Raw genomic sequence first — 19,376 nt, 5'->3', positions numbered from 1 at the left:
CAGGCGCCGATTAATGAAGTGCCTAGGGAATTGGAAAGTGCTGAAAAGATGCAGAGTAGGGAGAACCCGTCAGCTTTGTGGTGTAACGGCTGAAGGCTTTGCAGAGAAGGAGAGTTTGGCAGAAGAAATAGAGAAAGGAAATGATAGTATGGTTGGCAAAGGGAGGGAAAGTTCTCCTGGTCTGTAGGAGCAGATGGGCCAGAACCAGCAATGTCTATTTCCTCAAATGCTGACAGGCAAGGCTGGCTCTATCCTGAGAAGTTTAAGCCCAAATCAAGATATTCTCCATCCTCAGCTAAAACATGGAAGGAATTAATCCATTAATCTTTAATGATATGAACATGCACTTTCCAGTCAGACATGCTGGGTTACATCTTCTTTTACTTATCAGGCGTGTGATTCTGGGCCCATCACTTCACCTCTCTAAGGCTTCAATTTGCCTGAAAATACTCAACTCTGCTCAGGGTTTTAGAATATGGGATTTGGTAGTAGATTAAATTCTACCACTGCTACGCTCTGGCCTGTGACCTTGGAAAAGTCCCTTAACTTCTTGAGCTTCATCTCAGTAGGATGGCTATGAGAGTGACTGAAATAATCTACATAAAGGTCTTCTCTATCAAAAAAGCCAATCTGCTTTAGAAAACAATGAAACGGGAAAACGAATGACTACTTGCTGAGAACGTTGTTCAGTGAGCCATCATCCAGAGTGCTGGGCATAGAGTTAGCACCTAATAAGTGAAAGGTTGATACTACGCCAAGAAAATATATGCCTGAGATTAACCAGAAAAATGCATCTCCACTGTGCTTAATCAATTGCGTAATTTTGTGTTGGATGTTTGTCTTGAATGTAATTCCAAGCATTTGAAGCTTTGACTGTCTTCTCTACCACTGGATGCCTGGTACTAAACATAATTTCTAATACAAAGTCAGTGTGAACTAATGCCTAGACAAACAAGAGGGATTAGGGAAATAAAGTTCTAGTGGGAGTTATGGGACATGCACAGCTGATAAATAGTAGATTTCTATGGACTAATGAATTGTGCAAATTATTTTCAGAATTGTTGGAATGAGGCTATTTTCATTAAATATGGAGAGTATTAATAAGGCTGGAGATTCTAATTTTCTATACTCTATGTCCTTCTGTTTTATTTATACCTTATTTGGAACAAATTCATGTTCTTGTCCCCATATCCTTTACCTTTGTTCTTTGTGGTTTTGGGGGCTTGTTTTTTTTCTAACTTTGTCCTTTAATTCTTTAATTTTTTCTTATGGATTTTATTACTTACTATATAAAGTGAAAGATTTGTAGGCAGAGTCACCTTGGCTTTCAAAAAGTGCTTGCTATTAGACTCTAAGGCATGCATGTCTTCTGGCAATTACTATAATTATTGGAAAATCTTAACTAGATTCTGGAAGGGGGTAACATTTCCTTAGGGTAAGTTACACAGAAAAAAAAAAAAAACAGAAAGGGAAATAAAGTCTAAAGAATGAAGGAAAGGTAAAGAGGTTTAGTCATGGCAACTTAATTAGCTTAATTAAACTTTATCAATTTGCATTCTTGGACATAGCTAACAACTTCATTTGCAAATGTTTAGGCAGGGTGGGAATTAGAATAGGGTGCAGACTCTGCCCTCCCGGATCTTCTATCTTAGATGTGGAGGGAACTATACATCAGTAAAACTTGAGTAAGACTCTTGACCATCTTGATTTTAGTCAGGATGATTAAGAGGCCATGGCCTCCTGTTGAAGCCAGGCCATGATGTTCAAGGAGTTTGGAAACTAGTCATCTAAGAAATAATGAAAAGATGTCTGAGTTATTGCCTTGGAGAAATTAAGTAGGATCAGGGGTTTCAGAGACTAAGTGGAGGAGTGTTAATTTCATGTGGCTCCAAGGGCAGAGTTAAGATCGATTAATTTATTATTTCATTCATTCATTTATTCATTAAATAAATACTTAGAAAGCACCAACTAAATGCCAACTATTGTAAATGTCACAGAGGAAAAAAAAAAAAAAAAAATCTATGCCCTAATGATAGGAATGCCCCAAAGGAAGATTTGCTTCAGATGAACTTCTTTGGAAACAGAGATTTTCAGAGATGGGCCTCCTAGGAAGTAAGGTCAAAAATTTCTCACAGAGCTTTCAAATTGTTCATACACAGAAAGCATTCAACATATTCATTTACTGATTTAGTTAGGAAATACCACTATTTATTATAACCCACAAACTATGCTAAGTGATCAGAATACAGACAAATAACACACAAAGGTCCCTGTCTTCACAGAACTTACATTCTAGATGGAAGGAGAGACACGACAAACATTTGTACAATAATTGTACAAATAAACTTGATAGTTTCATGTAAAAAATAAAAAGCATCCTTTATAATTGTGATAAGGAGAATCTGAATGGGATATTTTAAATTGGATGATAACCTTGCAGATGACTTTCCCACTTTAGGGATTGCCTTCAGCTGAAGAGTATTGCTTCATCCAAGACCATTTTCTCTTCCAGGGAACTATGGGGGTAGTTCACATGTAATGATTCACCAAGTAAGCGTGTAAAGATGTGGGTATCTCATTCTAATGAAGGTCAACTGTGCAGAACCTTCTTCACTCCAAAATTCCCCATGACGTTGACTGAGACATTCATGGAGCAGTCATCACGTTTCAACTTTTTCTTCTGGCTGACCCTGCTTCCTTCACTCCGCCCACAGAGTTCCACCCTGAGAACACTCCCTAGTATATTTCCTGCACACACATTTCTGTTGTAGAGTCAGCGTCCCACAGTCTGCTTTCACATGACCTGTGACAGATGGAATTGATAAGGAGTGGACCATGCAAAATTACATTGGGTCTATTCAGCCATAAAGAAATTGATGGCAATATGGTATCATTATCAGTATTGAGTCCAGGAAGATAGGATCTTTTCCTGATTCTCAAACAAACATGATCACAGTCAGCTGTCCACTCATGGATGTGCTCTCTGACCATCACTGCCCCAACATTCCCTCAGCTTGACTTAACTTCAGGAAAATTTCTTTTTGACCATGGGTCCCTGATCTGCATTCTTTTTTAGAGCATTTGCTTTAGAAAACGTGGAATTATAAATGCTTTTTCTGCCCTTTGAGATGTAAATCTTCTCTAACATTTGCCAGTTTTATGACCCAGGAGTGTCTTTCTCAAGGACAGAAACTGTCCCTTGGAAATATAATCATCAAGGAAGATAGGCATCTTATATCCCAGTCTTTGAGGCTAACTGAATAAGCACCAATTAGCAAACAGACATGGTGTAATCACATTAACTAAACTCTTTTCTAATGCCCTCTAATACTTTTCCACTGGCTCACCAGCTGCTTTATTAAAAAAAAAAAAAAAAAAAAAATAGGGGCACCTGGAGTCTGCCCTCAGCTATAGCCATGATCCGAGGATCCTGGAATTCAGTCCCACGTTGTGCTCCCTTCTCAGTGGGGAGTCTGTTATTCCCTCTGCCCCTCCTTCTGTTTATGCTTTCTCTCTCCCTCTCTCTCAAATAAATAAATAAAATCTTAAAAAAAAAAAAAAAAAAAAAAAAAGACTTCCTTGCCTATTGAACTGCTTCTGGTGCAATATTTTTTCTTTGACACCTTTCTCTGGTGATCATTTTAGCAAGCGGAAAGACTGGCAAAGGAAAAGAGGCTGGATTTAGCAGAGCTTGGTCCTGCTGGCAGTAAACTCATGTTCTGGATTATTCATTTGAATTCCTCCTGGTCAGGACCACAGGAGACTGTAAGAGTCCCTGTAGTCAGTCTTCAGCAGAGGCAGAACAATACATCTGCTGCTATCTCAGACACTTAACTGGATAATGAGGTGGCAAAAAGCCAGCCTTGGAGAGCCAAGAATGGGAATGAAGCCTGGGCTCAGGCATAGCTCAACGGGCAGTTGAGATTTGGGGCCCGAGGATCTACATTACTAAACTCCAAAACTGATACTGACCATCCAAAAGTACGATGAACTTGTCTATTTCTAAGGGCTCGTCCTACTCTGATAATTTCACATCTTCTCCAAGCACCAACATGTACTTCAGAAAGTTCATTTGTTGTGGTTACATGGTGGTCTCTTCAGTTGTCTCCCTGAAATTTGCAAACTCCTATTAGAATCTGAATTATCCATTCTTTGCTATTTTGGGGGTGTTTGTTTACTCGCTTTAAGGTTATTTTTCATTAGGATAAATTCCCACCTTTGGAATCACTGGATCAAAGTGCATATCAGTTTTATGGCTCTTGCTACCTGTTCAGATTGTCCTTTTAAAAAATGGAAATTTTTTTTTTTTTTTTTTTGCTGCAGGCACTGAGTATACCAGTATCCTACAATCCTCTCCAATTCCCTTTTAGTTATTTAGATGGGTTGTCTTTGTTTTTTGTTTGATGGGACCTGGTCATTATTTTAATATAATGTGAAAATATGTAGTTACTCTTTGGTCTGTTTGTTCCCTCTCGGTAGCAGGACAAAGATTCTTGACATATGTTTCAGGTATCTGACCCTGGACCCAGCCCTCTGGTTTCATCTTCTCATTGGCTCGGTTTAAAGGGTTCTTTCTGTGGTTATATAATTACTGAGGTATGAACAATGGTAAAGGAGCCATCTCAGAGGAACAAGTGCCAAGCATGGGGAGGTGTCCAAAGCAGGGCTCATTTCCGGGCTGCGAGGGAGGGTTTCTCTCGGTTTAGGGAGGTGCACAGTGAGTGTACTTCTTGTACTCCTTTCTTCCTAACCCAACCAATTACGAGATGTTTTGTTAAAATCAAGTAAGAGGAGCTCAAAAATGTAAAAAAGCCCTCTACAGGTTGCTTCAGTATGAGACAGCCACAGAGGAAAGGAAAAGACCATTTTGATTGGTGGTCCGCAGGCTAACTATTATGAGATATGGTTTCTTTATATTAAACAGACAAGCCAACAAGACTGTAGAGAGTTCAACATTTTTGCAAAAATATTACACATATTTTGAAACAATTGAAACAATACGCAAGGGTATAAATTTTTAAATAATGCTATCACTTTCCATTTTGCTTCTGGGAGACATCCTGTGTTCAGGTTCTATGTACTTATATAGATTTTTAAACATTAGCCTGAATATTATTATGAAATATTATATGCATACAAAAAACAGTAGAAAATGATGTAATGAATATTTCTTTACCAGTTATTATCCAGCTTTATCAAATTTATCAAACTCCCATATTTCAGATTTTTCCACATTTGGAATGTAAGTGCTCTGTGAAGGATTTCCTTGGTGCTTACTGCACATCGAGTTCCTGTATGAAGTTATTTTCTCATGCATTGTATCCCTTGATTCACTTTGTGCTACGATCCCTTAAAGAGGTAGTATTACACCTAATTTATAGCTCTACAAAACTGAATCTCAGCGAGGAAAGGAAATAATTGTAAGTTCTCCAGATAATGCATGGTGGGCCTGAAGTCTGAGGGCCAATCTCTCAGACTTAGAGCCAGCTCTGAGACTTGATTGCTTCTCTCTTGGTCTGGTGTGTGTTTGTGTGTCTGTCTGTCTGCATGTGTCTGAGTCCACACACATGTCACACTTGTATCTGGATCTGTGCATGTGAATCCATACATGTACAAGAACAGGTGTCTTAGAACAGGAGAGAGAAGATCTTGTCACTTCAAGGGATGTGGACCCTGGTAAGAAAAGGAAGTACCTTTTGAATAGTCACAGCATCTCTCAACACAAGTAGAGCAAGGCCTATTCTCAGCCTTTTCCAGGGGAGGAATGGCCTCTCATTCCATTTTTTTATAGGAACATCTATCCCTAGCCGACAGTTTATGAGCAGCTTTCTGTCGTGGGCAGGAGTGTTGGCTCACTATAATTAATTCTTTTCTCACCCCCACACTTGAGAGTGAGAAATCAAAGGGCATTAAAGGGAATGCAGTTACAACCCACAAAGGAACTACATAAAATGTTACCTTTTGGCTCAACACGCTGCTCCCTCCCTGAGTCATATGCCTACGTCCCCATCTCCGCACGGACGACAGGGTTTGTTGCTGGCTGAGACCCAATCACAGATTCGTTGGCAGTCACTCTCCAAGATTTGGTAGGGGTATTCGTTAAAACTTGGCTGGAAGGAAAGATTTTGTGCCAAAGGTTTTCTCTGATTCTGTATGTGTTGCATGTAAGATAAATAAGAGCAAAGGAAAGAGACGAATTATTGCTGGAGTTTAAACTCTGGAGTCAGAGAGTTGAGTGTGAGGCCCCACGTTGCCATGGAACAACCTAGAACAAGGTTAAGTCTCCTAGACTTTCTGGACCTCAGTTCCTGTATTTATAGCATACGTGTTAGAAGACATGTCCCCTAAGGTTTGGGGGAAGGTTAGGTGAGTGAGGTGTCTAATGTCTGCCGAAGTTCTCCCTAACGTCTCCCTGACTTCTGCTAACACTCCCTAACACAGTACCTGGCACTCAGTCAGCTCTCTGTGCTGATACCCATCATTTACAAAGTACATTCATGCCATGTCACTTTGTCCTCAGAGCAATCCATTAAGACAGGCATGCATTCTCCTTCCATTCTTTGCATCCGTTTCATAAGCTGAATGGATGGCTTGGTTAGCCAGTGCTCTTCCCACTGAGACAGGTGCCACCATGAGAGGAGAACAGTGGCCCGTCGAAGCCCTGAAATGTGCTGGATGTCTCTGTGGGGAAAACCCTCAAAACACTGGCTCTGCTCCCTTCCTGGAGCAGGATGGAGGGTCTTTTTTTTTTTTTTTTAAAGATTTATTTTATTTTATTTATTTGACAGAGAGACATCACAAGTAGGCAGAGAAGCAGGCAGAGAGAGAGAGAGGAGGAAGCAGGCTCCCTGCTGAGCAGAGAGCCTGATACAGGACTCGATCCCAGGACCCTGAGATTATGACCTGAGCCGAAGGCAGTGGCTTAACCCACTGAGCCACCCAGGCACCCAGGACAGAGGGTCTTAAAGAACACGGGCCTTACAGGCCAGAATCCTCACCCTGACCTTTTTGGTCCTTGTGCAAAACCTCAATCTTGTTTCATTTCCTAAATTTCATAATGTTAGTTCTATTGACTTCTGTGTTTCTTTCCTTAAACAGGCAGGTGTGCAAAGTACAGTTCAAGGTTCTCCCTTCCTCTGTGAATCAGGAAAATAAGTGATGGAGAGGGCTGGAGCAACAACAAGGGTTGGATCTGATTTTTTTCCTTCCAGGGAAAGTGCCGCAGGATTATCTCAAGTCTCCACAGAAAAAGAAAGGAAAAAGGCTTATCCAGGGAAGGGAAGGTTCTTTGGTAAAAATGCAGATATCCTTTTCTGGTGTTCCTATCAGCCTTTGGTAATTTGGGGAAAAAATGATAAAAACAGGTTGAGGGATTGGTTCTTCCCTTATAAAATGTGAAAGAAACAGAAAAGAACTTGGAGGAAAGGTAATACGCAAAACTTAGTTAGCTTTACTCTTTTGAGTCTTTTATCTTTGCAAATTTGGACAAAAGGCAAGGACGCAGAGTTATTATTATTGCTTTTTTTAAAAAAAATTTTAATTTTTTTTTTTAATTTGACAGACAGAGATCACAAACAGGTAAGAGAGGCAGGTAGAGAGAGAGGGGATAGCAGACTCCCCGCTGAGCAGAGAGCCCGATGCGGGGCTCCATCCCAGGACACCGAGATCATGACCTGAGCCGAAGGCAGAGGCTTTAACCCACTGAGCCACCCAGGCGCCCCAATTATTATTGCGTTTTTTAAAAGATTTGTTTATTTATTTGAGAGAGAGTGTGTGTGGGGAGAGGAGGGACAGAGGGCAAGGGAGAGAATCTCAAACAGACCCCCCTCTGAGTGTGGAGTGCAAGGCGGTCTCCACCCCAGGCTACCGGAGCCGAAATCAAGAGCTGGACACTTAACTGACTGAGCCACCAGGTGATCCAAGTTGTCATGATTGTTTTAATCATTGAACACATCCATCTCTACTCATCTTTACTTTACTAAAACTAAAATCTGTTATCAGTGCATTTGGGTGAATGGTACCATCCTCCAGTCCTGGGTACTGACCCCTTTCAAATCATGAAATGTCTTCATGTGCTCTCCCAGAACCAGGGAGAACTCTGTCCCTCTGACACTCATCCACTTATTTTTATTTGTTTATTTTTAAATGGATTCAGACTAATTGGAAGGAACTCTGTCCCTCTGACACTCATCCACTTATTTTTATTTGTTTATTTTTAAATGGGTCTACATACCCTTGCTGAGCATTTACTTTGTGAGTGGAGGATATTATTGCCAGATTCCAGGAGAATGAGGTGAAGTCTGTATTTCTGGGGAAAGAGATTCAGCACAAGTAGTGGTGATGCTCATGTATAGGACCCAGAGACAATGGAGAAGATCCCCCAGAGCTGAAAAGCAATGTTCGTGGAGACTAGGTCATATGTGTGGACACTTAATGTTCACCATCTACTGAAATAGAAGATGGCTCTACCTACATGTGCTCTGACTGGAATATGACTTCTGAATATTCAGAGTATTTGAAGGGGTATGTCATGATGAGATGGTGGTGGGAAGCAGGAGCCCTTTAAATCTGGAATGAAAGAAGGTCTTACGCTCTGAACCCCAAGGGAACTGGGCAATCTGGTCCCACATTTGGGAGATGAAGAATCTGAGATTCAGAAAGAGAAGGTGACCTTAGCTCAGTTTCCTTTTGGCATCAAGGGCATTGAACTCACATTTCCTTATTTTGTATTTGAGGATTGATTTTTTTTTTTTTACTTTATTTTCCATAAACCGTACTGCCCATGAAACATTATAATACAAATAATCACAGAATCTTAATTATATCATTTTATGTAACACATGGTTTTGTTTGGGAAAGCAATGATAAGTTCACTGATGTTGGGATGTGATGGGTAAGTTGAAAGTTGGCTCGGTGATGGATGCCAGGGCCACACTGAGGCACTTTGATAGTGTGTGTTCTCCAGATAGACAGATGTTAGTTTAATTTATGAAGAATATGTGGGTTACATCCCCTCAAAAGTAAAAGGCAAGAAAAATATTTAACAAAACCAATCCCTGGGATTCTTTCACTGATATCTGTGATGGGTTGCCCGTGAGGAACTCAATCCTGACAACTACCATATGATGAACTTGGAAGGACCTTCTCCAAGTGAGTCTTGAGATGATGGTAGCTCGGTCCACAGCTGGATCACAACCTTATGAGAGACCCTGAATGAGAGGGTCCCAGATTAGCCACACTCAGATTATGGTCCCAAAGAAACTTTGAGAAAGCTACTCTTGTTTAAGTTACTCAGTTTTGGGGTAATCTGTGACTTATCGGTAGATGATTGGTACATTATTCTTTGCTTGGATCAAGACATGCTCAGCCTCGTTTTCATCTATCTTCCCCTGGAAGCCTTTGTCCAAAGCCTTGAAAAAGAGGGTCATAAAATTCCTTCTCATAATTGTTCTTAATGAAGACAGACATCAAACAAACCATTAACCACCCAGCGAGACACTTTCTGGCTTTTTCCTAATCACAAAAGTCTGAATCTCAGGTTGACTGACATGGAAACATCTACTTATTCAGACACTGTGACCTAGTACTGATAATGCCTCATGTTCATACAAGCCCCTTGGAGCTTCTCAGGCCTATGGTGCCCTGTACCTTGGGCTAAAGAAGATGAACAGAAGGTCAGAAGCTAATTCCAGGAAAGGAGGGGAACTTGCTGTCATATTAATCTTCTCAACACAGCCTTTTCTACTACAGTAGCTCCAGATGGCCTCCTTGGATGCCATGCATTATTTCTCAGTGAGTCAGTTTCCCTGGATTCCTTTAGGTCAAGGATCCAAAAAAAAAAAAAAAACAGGAGAGGTAATTTGCAATCTCCTATAAGCCTATGGCAGTTTTTATGTTGAAATCTTGGGAGACCCTCTTCCCTGGGGGATTTGGGAACCTTCTCTTGCCCTCTGCCTCCGCCTTCACTAAGGGGAAATATTACTGCCAAGCCTATTCTCAGAGCTGCTCAAAAAACACATACCCAGCAGCATGTCCTGGCAAAAATAAAGGCAAGAATGAGGATAGGCTATTTCTAGATAAAAATTTAAAAAATATATGTAGAAAAGAAAAATTAAGCTCATGCAGATTTCCTGCTTCTCCCACAGTTGTAGGGGCCTACATATCAAGAATTTGGTTTTCTTTAATATTTTAATTGTGCAATATCTTAAACCTACCCAGTAAAGAAAAAAATAATATGATGAACTCTTATATACTTTAACTCATCCTCAACACACACAGTGAATGTGAACTGTACATTATTATTTTTTAAATTATTATATATGTATTATTATTCTTTATGCATTTCCAAGACAATATATCACTAGCATCTCTCTCTCTCTCTCTCTCACTCTCTCCCTGTGTCTGTCTGAGTCTGTGTCTCTCTCTCTTCCAATGCTATTCCAGTGCTATGTCTTGCTGTTTCTTTTTTTCTTCTAGTACCATGCTCTAGGCTGAACGCATAGGTATCAAGGTAATAAGATTTTGCCTAAATTTCTATTCATTAAGCAGTATTTACTGAATCCTCACAATAGTGCTCTGAAGACAATACTATTATTAATTCCATTTTACAGATGGAGGAACTGGTCTGGTGAAATGACATCACTTGTTCAAGGCCATGGAGATGGCCAGTCTATGATATGAAGGAAGATGTATCAGAAAACTGATCTATACAGTTGAACAGATACTGTTCCCTCAAAAGGTTTGTTTTCCTCTTTCCTACAGTAGATTTGTTTGTTTTCCATGCAAAAGGAAGTAAGATGAGTCCTCATTTTTACCCTGAAAAAATTCCTCCTCTGTAGTAGGAAAGTGAGAGGCAGGGATTGTGCTGAGAGCGCATCGTGACCAATAGACACAGGTCAGATCAGGACATCCATCTGGGGTGCTGGGGAATAAAAACAGGGAAGGAGAACAATGTATTTCAGCTCCAATCAGAATATAAGAGCAAAGGAATCAATGTTTACCAAATGAAACTTATCTAGAATAGCACTTATTTCCCAAGTCCCATAGGTATTACAAACTGAAACAGGAAATGAAAAGCTATTAAAATAAATGTTCCAATAGTATTCTTAACACAACTACCAGCACTTTGATGAAAAAGAAACCCGTACCGCCCTCGTCTATATTTTCTAAGCTCAAACTCATAGAACTTTCTTGATAGGTCAGCACTAAATTTGAGTAATCGTTGCTAAGCCCTAGACACGAGTACTTAAAAGGAAGTAGAAGTTAAAAAAATCTCTGTACATGTGGGTGTTATGCTTACAGGTAATTTGTTGCTAGAGCTAGAGGAAAGTTGAAAACATGGCTTTAAAAAGAAAACAACATATGAGGTAAGTATTACATTTTATTTAATTTAGTGGGCTGTATAGAAATGACTGAGATTTCCAAAATTGTTCTCTCCCATTTCATCAGGAGCTTTAAAGAAAATGTTGTACCTCTCTTAATATTGCTTCTTCCCTCCTGTTTCACTGAAGTATCTTTGAAAAGTGCAAGGGGAGGGCGTCTGGGTGTCTCAGTGGGTTAAAGCCTCTGCCTTCAGCTCAGGTCATGATCTCAGGATCCTGGGATCGAGCCCCCACATTGGGCTCTCTGCTTGGCAGGGAGCCTGCTTTCCCCTCTCTGCCTGCCTCTCTGCCTATTTGTGATCTCTCTCTGTCAAATAAATAAATAAAATCTTAAAAAAAAAAAAGAAAAAGAAAAAAAGTGCAAGGGGAGGAGGACAATAGTGGTACAATGAAAACAATGATGATGATGATGACAATGACAATAGTCTCTTCTCCCAGTACCTTTTCTCATTGCTACCTAGAGTTATGATTTGTATGTAGTTTTATAGGGCTAGGGGCTTTTTAAAGGTGTATTAAGGAGGAGAGAGTAAAGGTCACAATAGCAGGTGTTTTAAAAGTATATGAATACATTCTATTTTATACATATATATACTCAGAACATAGTATATATCACATTTTCTTTATACATTCACCTGATGATGGGAGTTTAGGTTGTTTCTATACCTTGCATATGGTGAGTAATGAGGTGATGAATATCCAAATGCTAAAACCTCTTCAAGACCCTGATTTCAATTATTTTGGATAAATATCCAGAAGTAAGATTGCATTTTCACTTGGTGGTTCCCCTTCCGGTTTTTGAGGAACTTCAGGGTTTTCTCCAGTGGTTGCACCAGTTTGCATTCTTACGCACAGTGCAAAGCATTCCGGTTTCTCCACATCCTCATCAGCACGTGACTTTGGTCTTTTTGATCACAGCCAACCTGAGAGATATGAGTTGTACCTCCTTGTGGTTGTGATGCATGTTTTCCAGAAATGAGGAATTACTAGAGCTCTGCCGTACGCAGCATACTGATGGTCAACATTACTATATTTACACTTAAAAATCTATTGAGGGTGGATTGCAAACACCATATCAAAGTGTATGAAGATCCAAGATCAAGTCAAAGATCCAAAGATCCAAGTCATTTTGTGATTACTTTTGCAGATCATGCACCTTCAGTGGTTACAGGGAAGTGTTCCAGGCCTGAACCATGTGCGTTACGGCTTTTATGAACGATGCATCCAGTCTATCAGAAGAGGTGAGCTCTGTTTCCACCCTGCATTCTTTCTTCCTGTGCCAGCTTTTGCTGGCAGTAGGAAGGGTTGATTTAAATGACTGGTTAGTGCAGTGGAAAAGTCCTGAATACACTAAAAGTAAAATTGTGGTAAATTAAATAAATGTGTAAAGAAAGACTAACAGTTTTGAAAGACTCTGGCTTCAGTTTTCGAAGACTTGCATGTGATTTCTGCAGCTCAGTTCCCAAATTAAGATTCCCTTCATTCTTGCACATTTGTATATACCTAAGGATGCTTAAAGCAGAATTTTCCTTCAAACACCCTGTGAAGCTCATCCCCGGAGAAGGTCATTTGCAGGGATTGACTCAATAGGTGACCGGTGTATTTGCAGATTGTTTGACATCCCAGCTTTTGTTTATGGCTGAGCTGTTAGGAACCTTGGAGAAGTCCAGCAGAAGTGGCTGGAAGTGAGGAATAAGGGAGGGACTGATGTTGGTCATGGAGCAAAAAGTGCTGCTTTCTCAGCCTTGCAGTGAGCCCATCAGTGTTCCGTCTTTATTAATACATGTCAATACACACATGTACTTTCCTACCAGACTGAACATAGTTCTCATCATGAATCTCGTGCTCCTACATACTCTTTTAAGAATGTCGTAAGCTAAGGAGTTAACATGTTGACTATTAAGTGCCAACTGTTTACCCAGATGTGGTTACAGTGTAGTGTAGGAATAGATATGACAAGAGCCAGGACTATGGGAAGGCTGTTAAGGAAATCAAAACCAAAACCTTTTCCCCAAACTTTTATCTAACTGACCCAGAAGTTCACATTTAGAGACTTCATTCTAAGTAATTATGGATCATTCTCTTATTCCCTATAATGGTGTAAAATTTGCTTAAACTTAGATGGGCTAAAACAGCTAAAACTCATGTACAGCTACATGGGGGAATTCTCCAAACAGATTGATTTGAAAAAATATATCCAGGGTGTATCTGGATAGTAATTGCTAGTATTACTAAAGGACTCAGCTTTTAAACAATTTTGGGTCTCTTTTATTTGTAAAAGAGTTCTAGTGTGTTAAAGCTCAGTTTTTATAAGTAGCTTTTTAAGACTATAGCTAGGTTGTGAAACAAAGTAGGCATATGACCATGCCTAAAGTAAAATCTTGGATGAAATGGTACACAGGTCAACTCTGACCCTTCAGCTGTCGAAAGAAAGAAAGAAAGAAAGATCATCCTTTTCTCAATACAATTTACTTCTCTTAGACTATGGTGATAAATTCATTTGTTAGAAAAATTCGATATTTTGCTGCTGGTTGTGTCAATGTTTTCTTAATAAAGATACAAAGATCTGATGTTGGCGATGTGCTGATGCTCTCTAGTGTGTTACTCCTTTCAGTACACAACCTGTACAAGCACACACCTTGGCTCCAGGGTTTGGTGGTTAGTATAGAAAACTCATGAGAAAGTCCTTCCATTTCTATTTCTTAGGTCCCGCCTACCGAGAGTTAGGTGGAGCTGACCGTCTGGGGTGGCAGGGGCGATGCTCTGATACATACACCCGGCAGAGGTGGAATGCCTGGAGGTTATAGGGGTCTCTACAGAGTATCTTGAAATATCAATGAAATATAAGTATTTCAGTCTTTATCAAGCATTATAGTATATTAGGTCCAATATTAGCAAGTTGAGTCAAGCTTTGAGGATTAAATAACTGAAAGAAAGACTTAAACTTGAGAAAAATTCAACCCAGTTGTATAGTTTCTCGATGACAACTGTGTAAAGTGCTCCTTTTAAAGTAGTAGAGTATTTCAGTCAAGTTTCTACACGAATGGAGGTTGATAACCTCCTGCCTCCTTTGAGGCAAGGTCAAAATCTTAGCATTTGACTTAACCAGGAGCTCCATTTCCACCAAAGAAAGAAAATAAAAAGGTGAAAGCAACCACCGTTGTCACTGGAGCTACCCATATATATTCTTTCTCTTCTTCTTCTGGGCATATTTTAAGATTGCACTTGAAATCAGGTACGGCTGTTAGACTTGTTTTGTACAATGAAATGTAAATGAAAGTAGCATGTGCCAGAGAAAACTCTTCAGGTTTGGCCTTCCATTGAGGCTGACTCAGAGAGAAGCTCCTATCAAGTGGGCATGTACTATACAAGAGAAGTAAACCCTTTAAGCCACTAGGCATTGAGAGGAGCTTTCATCAGAATCACTTGAAGGACTTTTTAAACTGATTGCCAGGCACACCTCCAGAGTTTCTCATTTAGTAGGTTGGTGACGGATGCGAGGAGCGCAAGCGGCCACATGATGCCAGAGCTCTTCGCCCAAAGTCCATGCTTTGAAAACAGTCACCTTAAGCTATCTTGACTGAGGCAGGGAGGGTCCCCTGATTTATGTCAGTGAATGTAAATGATGACCTTGCACTGGTAAGTTATTCTATGGTAGACAGTGTATTTCTTCGCAGTAATCTTAACGACTACATTGTGTTCATATAATTCATTGTACAGATTGAAAACTCAAAACTTCTAGGGCTTTAACTATTGCCCAGTCTTAGTAACTGGCAGTGTTGAAATCTCAGCCTGCCTGATAATAAACATTAGGTTTGTATTAATCTATTTTTATATGGTTCAGACTCTTTTGAAGGTGTTCGATCGCCTCAATAATGCTAAGTACTGGGTTTGAGAACATATTCTTATTTAGTAAGATTTTACTGAGTTACTTCATTTCAATATGATTATATTTTAGGATAATTATGTTCTTTCTAGATGTGGTGGAGACCCCAAAGATGAATAAAGCCCCATACATTTTCATAGAATTTGCAGTCTTTCAGAGTATCTCAAAAGCAAGTCCGACTATACAGGCATTAGGACAAGAATAAACAAAAGACTATGGGAGTCCAGAGGAGGGAGGGATTCCATCCAGAGAGTGGGTGAGAACCCATGAGCTGAGCTGTAAAAAGTGATGGGTCTTTAGAGCAAAGTGAGAAAGAAACTGTACAATTGCAATACTGAGCTACACCACTGAGAAGATTGGTTTGAGCCATATTTTTATAATTAAAAAAATATCCCTGGGACACTTTAATTCTTTAAAGGTTAATTAATAGATGTATTGAGTGTTATGGTAATGATTAATTGAGGTGGTGCTGGTGCTGGAGGAATAATAAGGAATTTAAAGTATTATGTAGATTTTCTCATAGGTTATTTTCCTATGAGACGGTTAAATATGATGGCAGTGACAGTACCAAGTTCCAAATGATATTTCTAAGTAAATTGTTTAAATCCTCAATCTAGTTGTTTTTTTTTAATCTGAAAATGTAATAGCTAATAATTTTAGAAAGTGCTCACAGTTGAAAATGATTTGTGGAGGTAGTGATTTAAAATATGTTTGTCCCCAGTTTGGTCCAGTGGAGTAACTTAGTAGCTTAGCCTAAGCTGGAAAGGAGTTGGAATTTCTTTTGGAAAGGATCTTCTAGCATCTTGTGCCTTCCATAAAATAACTGGCACTTGTTAAGAAGCTAAGTCTTGCCAGAAATAAATGGAGCTGCTTTTTTGATGCTTTTTTCACACAAACATGTCACAGGGAAGTCAATATGTCAGCTGTCTCGTAAAGTTGATTGGGTTTTGAATCTCACTTTATAGTAATCGCTTGCTTGAGGCATGTCCAAAATGTTGTTTTGAAACTGCCAATAAAGCCACAAGTTGACCGACTATAGGGACATTAATGTGAAGTGCCCCGACTGTTTTTTTCTTCAAATCTTCTCCAAAATATTCCTCCCTTGAATCACTAACACATCAGTAACTCTAGGCTGACAAGTGGGGACTGTGAGAAAGTAGGTGGGTGTCACTGAGTAGAGTCTAGACAACGATCCCAGTATGCCTCTGCGGGTGAGAGAAATGAAGTCATCAGAGGTGTGGACTCTGCACTTACTCCATTTGGATTAGACTTCACAACTCCACCTTTTACTAGGGAAGCCACAGAGAATTATTTCTGTTTGAGCAAATGAAGACCATGTTGGACTTTGGATTTAGACAGACTCTTGTCCAAATCTGAACTTTAATACTCACTAACAAGGCGTCCTTACTAAGTCCCTTGACTTCCCGAAGGCATGGGCTGCGAGGGCCAGGGAAGCTCTGTGGAAAAGACAGATGTGGAAGACCTAGAATATGGAGGTGATTCTAAGATACCAAAAGTCCAAAGCTGCATTTAACCTAAGATTGAAAGGCTCTGACTGAAGTGGACATTCTGGTGGGATGGAACTGGATAGGAAAGTTGATCACTTCCTGATGAAAATTACATTAAATTCTCAGAATTTCCCCTTCTCACATGAATTCACTGGACCTTTCCCAGATACCAAGGTTTCCATTCCTGTGTGTGCTTTCCACTTAACCTACATCTTCTAATGTGAGGCTGAGGGTGATACCCTATCAGAAACGTGTGTGTGTGTGTGTGTGTGTGTGTGTGTGTTTTAATATAGCCATCTAGACTCCAAAGCTCTGGTATACTTGTTTTTGTTTTTGTTTTTGTTTTTGTTTTTCAGTCAGAATTCATAGTAAAATGCTGTGAGGTCTTAAGATTTTGACTCTCCTTACACCCAGTGTGTTTGCATTTCATATTTGTAGGAAAAAGTTTTCCAGGCATATTGAAGAGTTCTGGTTACTTAACTATGCAAGGGGAAAACCCATTACTTAGAAATTAACTCATCATATTTTGAAGCCATGTCTTCTAAAGAGTCTTTGAAGTAAAAAGGCATTTCTGTGGTGGCTGTATTCCATTCTTAATGTTCTCTAATTTTCACGTCTGTACCAAGTGTTTGTCTAACTAGTTTGATTGTGATTCCTCCCACACGAGTGCCAACAAATACTTGTATTACTTCTCGGTCCATCCCTTGAAATGTGGACTTAGAATATTGAGAAGAGAACACATTTTACATCCATTAACATGTCAGGTCATGAGCCTGGGGATCGATATTATTGAACCCTAAGACATGGTCCATCTTTACTTTTCAGACTCTGACTACTTGGGATTTGTCTACTCTAAGACAGGGGACAGAAAGGTCTGGAGGGAGACAGACGTGAGAGAAAAGCACGAGATAAAGTGTCATTAGAGATCTTCTAAGTTAGTGGCTTTTCTCTTCCTTTTCTTGAAAAGGAGGGTCATGTTTAAAGGGAGCTAAATGGAATCTTTATTTGATTAATCACAAAACGTTTCTCACATGATATTTATTTGCCCATATTATAATTCAAGATGTCATACTTCTAAATCTCAGTTTACTCAGTAAAACCTACTGGATTCTGTCAGAAACCTGTTAACTAAAAAAGAGTAAGCTTGCTTACTCATTCCAACATGATCCAATTGCTCGAACTGAAAAAATAAGGTAAAATACAAACAATTTTGACAAGTAGCACTGTTAACAATGAGCTGAGATATCAGTGGATTTATTAGGAAATCCTCTATCGAAAATGTTCCTCTGCAGAAAACAAGGATTGGCCTTCCAGGCTTATGAGAGAAGTTTTATCAATATTGTCCAAATTAATTCTCAGGAACAGTAATATACATCACAAAAAGTATGTTTTGTCATTTGGGAAACATTATGTGAAGCATATTTAACTTCAGGACTTGCCAGAGGCTTTAACATTCTACTGCACATTAAGATGCTCCAAATGTATTTGACAACAGGAACATTTTTCTCTTGGGCCATTTCAGGACTAATCTTCAGTAGAGGACATGTGGCAAAGCTGATTTACATGGCTTACTTTCATACTGATTGCTTCAATCTAATAGTAACATAGGGCACAGCCCGAATATCTACAGAGGGTGCTATTATGAAGGCTCATGGCATGATGTTCTATTTTGCGGCTTGGTGTCTTTGTCAGAGTTGTAGATGGAACAAGGCATTGAGCCAAAATAGATAGCCTTAGAAGGTGCTCTCAGTTGTTGCCCCCACCGCACCACACCAGGAGTCCTTCTACCCAGGGTTGGCGCTGCTTCCTGAAAGTGGCATTTTCTTCTTTCTGGGGCTGGGAGGAGGAGTGTGGTGTTAAGTGTAATAACCACACTGACCTTTTGACAGCTTCCCTTCCAGTGAGGTGTGGCTAGGTGACTCAGTTACGGTCAAGTACACAAAATGGAAGCACAGTTGGTAAAGGTTAAGCATCCCAACAGGAAGCAATTCTCAGGTACCAGACCTTTCTGTTTCCACTTGCATCAAATGTGTTTAGACTTCTTGTGTCCATCCTGTAAAGGTGAGGTGAGAGTAGTGCAGGTAAGATAGCAGGGCAGGGGAGAATGGTTTCTCAGTGGCTGCTGCCTTTAATCGTGACTGTCTCCACATTGGATGTCACTATCTTGGGGCAGTTTAACGTTGTCAATATATATATTTATTTGTACTCCCTAATATAAGCAACTTTACCTTATTTTCTTTATCCCAACTCTGTTTTTTATATTGTAAGTGTTCAAAATTAGCAAAGGCCTCTTTTTGAATGCTCTGAACTGTGACCAAATGTTACAACTTTTTCTAACATATGCAGCATCCAAACATCTTCTGTTTGACTTTTCTGGTGCCTTTTTTTTTTTTCCTTTGGTGGTTGAAAGCAAAGCAGGTTGAAGACTGCTAAGAAATGTACTTATGTTCCTCATAGGCCCAAGGGTTACACCCATAATATTTTAATGAAAAAAAAAAGAGAAATATAAAGAAAAATGGACAGCATGTGCTGTGTAAATATAGTTAGTAAATATGAGTCATCACATCCAACACATTCACTGATGACCATATACCATTGGCCTGC

At 39.6% G+C, this 19,376-nt stretch overlaps 1 long non-coding RNA gene across 2 annotated transcripts in view; it reads left to right on the top strand.

The window, feature by feature from the left end:
• The window catches only part of LOC309854790, a 54,868-nt gene that overhangs the window by 21,773 nt on the left and 13,719 nt on the right, over positions 1–19,376 (top strand). Inside the window, exons 1-4 of one of the 2 annotated variants that reach the window (XR_014306432.1) lie at positions 10,475–10,510; positions 10,611–10,738; positions 11,302–11,366; positions 12,526–12,619. This is a non-coding gene — a long non-coding RNA (uncharacterized lncRNA). Of the gene's footprint in view, positions 1–10,474; positions 10,511–10,610; positions 10,739–11,301; positions 11,367–12,525; positions 12,620–19,376 lie in introns of those variants that run through there. The other variant, XR_014306431.1, reaches the window with a different exon arrangement.

The sequence above is a fragment of the Mustela nivalis genome (assembly GCF_964662115.1).
Source record: "Mustela nivalis genome assembly, chromosome: 2".
Taxonomy (NCBI): Eukaryota; Metazoa; Chordata; class Mammalia; order Carnivora; family Mustelidae; genus Mustela; species Mustela nivalis.
This window is presented reverse-complemented; position numbering and strand designations above follow the sequence as displayed.